The 2,500-nt window shown below is 42.6% G+C and overlaps 2 protein-coding genes across 4 annotated transcripts in view; one reads left to right on the plus strand and one right to left on the minus strand.

The window, feature by feature from the left end:
• Nucleotides 1-2,500, minus strand: part of LOC144980823 (putative serine protease K12H4.7) — a 641,746-nt gene that overhangs the window by 378,007 nt on the left and 261,239 nt on the right. The gene's annotated exons all lie outside the window — the stretch shown is intronic.
• The window catches only part of LOC144980815 (uncharacterized), a 53,492-nt gene that overhangs the window by 37,044 nt on the left and 13,948 nt on the right, over nt 1-2,500 (plus strand). The gene's annotated exons all lie outside the window — the stretch shown is intronic.

The following is a 2,500-nucleotide window of genomic DNA, read 5'->3' on the forward strand; positions in this document are numbered from 1 at the left end:
AGAAAGACAAGGAAGCATTCATGAACAGACTTGCAGAGAAAGCAGAAGCAGCAGCGACTGGAGGACACATGAGGATCCTTTATCAAACTACCAAGACACTTGCTGGAAAATATGGGAAACCAGAGGTACCAGTCAAAGACAAAGATGGGAAAACTATTTTTGGAAAAGAGGCTCAATCTGAACGATGGAGGGAACATTTCAACTGCCTTCTGAACAGACCACCACCAGACAACCAGCCAGAAATTCTGCCTGCAAGGAATGAGCTACCAATTAGCTGTGATCCACCATCGATAGCAGAGATTGTGGGTGCCATTAACAAGATGAAAAGGGGGAAGCTGCTGGACCAGACCAGATTCCACCGGAGGCTCTAAAAGTTGATGCGGAAAGAAATGCTGAGGCCCTGCACCCACTATTTGAGAGAATCTGGAATGACGGGATATTCCCAAAGGATTGGAAGGAAGGACATCTTATCAAGCTTCCAAAGAAAGGGGACCTCAGTAATTGTAATAATTATCGAGGCATCACTCTTCTTTCTATCCCAGGAAAGGTTTTCAACCGTATTATTTTAGAGAGAATTAAGAATGCAACAGATGCTAAACTGCGGGACGAACAGGCAGGTTTTCGGAAAAACCGTTAAACCACCGACCAGATTGCCTCTCTGCGAGTCATAGTGGAACAGTCTATAGAATGGAACTCTCCTCTTATTGTCAACTTTCTGGATTACGAGAAGGCTTTCGACAGTATTGACAGAGCAACATTGTGGAAAATTCTGGCACATTATGGACTCCCTGAAAAGATAGTAAACCTCATTAAGGAAATGTATGAAGGATCAAGTTGCAGGGTTGTACATGAAGATCAGCTTACTGACAGCTTTGAAATTAAGACTGGTGTCAAGCAGGGATGTTTGCTCTCTCCATTCCTGTTCATCCTTGCTATTGATTGGCTAATGAAGGAAACCTCCAAAGGGAGAAGAAATGGGATACAGTGGACCCCCTGGACACAGTTGGATGATCTGGATTTTGCAGATGATCTGGCTCTTTTGTCCCACACCCAGGACCAGATGCAAGCAAAAACCACAATTATAAACAGCCTCTCAGAATCAATTGGTCTAAGAATACACCCTGCAAAGTCAAAGGTCTTGAGGATAGGTACGCGTCAAAGGGAGCAGATCAAAGTAAAAGATCAGGAACTCGAAGATATAGACACTTTCTGCTATCTCGGAAGTATAATTGACAAGGATGGAGGCACGGAAGCAGAGGTGAAAGCACGAATAGGAAAGGCACAGGCTGCATTCACATCTTTGAACAGAGTTTGGAGAACTAAAGATATCTCCCTTCAACTAAAGCTAAGACTTTTCAACTCAAACGTGAAGTCTGTCCTACTGTATGGATGTGAAACTTGGAACGCATCACAGGCATGTATAAGGAGGGTACAGATTTTTGTAAACAGGTGCATGCGTAAGCTACTCAGAATTAAATGGATGGATAGAATAAAAAATGAAGAAGTATGGAAAAGAACACAGCAGAAACCAGTGGGAGAGGATATAGGAAGAAGACGATGGAGGTGGATTGGACACACGCTTAGAAAGAATGACTCAACTATAACAAAGAAAGTATTGGACTGGAACCCTCAGGGCAGAAGATCAAGGGGAAGGCCACGAGGAACATGGAGAAGAATTAAAGAAGCTGATATACAGAGAAGTGGTAAGACCTGGAATGAGATAAAAAAGTTGGCTCGGGATAGAGAAGGATGGAAACTGTTTGTCTGTGGCCTATACCCTGACCCAGGGTGAAAAAGGCAATGATGATGATGAATGACTTCGAGCACATGGAAAGTTAATATAGATCAAGCCCATTAGAATCCTAATACGTTGGACTATAGATAGTATGCAGATGACGTCACTCAGGCCTTTGTTATTGTTTTTGCCATCCGCGTTTGTGAGTTGTTCTCACTAAACTGTATTAACCAGACTATAAAAGTTCATGGTTACACAGAGTTTGTGTGTTGGTCCGTTATACTTCCGGATGGCAATGTTGTGAACTCCTTGGCCAAGCGCATTCTATCTATAATAATACTCGTATGCCTTTGTTTTGACACGCTTGGTAGCTTGAAATGTGTTGCATTTTAAGACTAACATAGAGTTTACACCATATCATATTTCACACCCCCCCCCCCACTCTACTCCCCCACTCTGTCCACTCAACAGTGATTGGGTAGCTGGGTCTGATCTGTTCGGTCTGGCGGGGAGTACCTTGCGATAGACACGCGTCATATCCAATACGGTAGCAAGTAATTGCTATTGTCCGTTTCACGCTATAGAAACCGGGATGAACTCCGGCTCTATGAGCCAAATGACTATAAAAGACTACTTTATACATCACAGTGATTTTATTTGAATATAAGACATATTATTTCATCGTAAGAGTTATTATATTTGCCATTTATATGGAATAGGTGACCTCACGCCTCGAAACAGTTATATGTCGAGATGAACCAGATT

The sequence above is a fragment of the Berghia stephanieae genome, chromosome 10 (assembly GCF_034508935.2).
Source record: "Berghia stephanieae isolate SIO BIC M18660-M18661 chromosome 10, UCSD_Bste_1.3, whole genome shotgun sequence".
NCBI classification, from domain to species: Eukaryota; Metazoa; Mollusca; class Gastropoda; order Nudibranchia; family Aeolidiidae; genus Berghia; species Berghia stephanieae.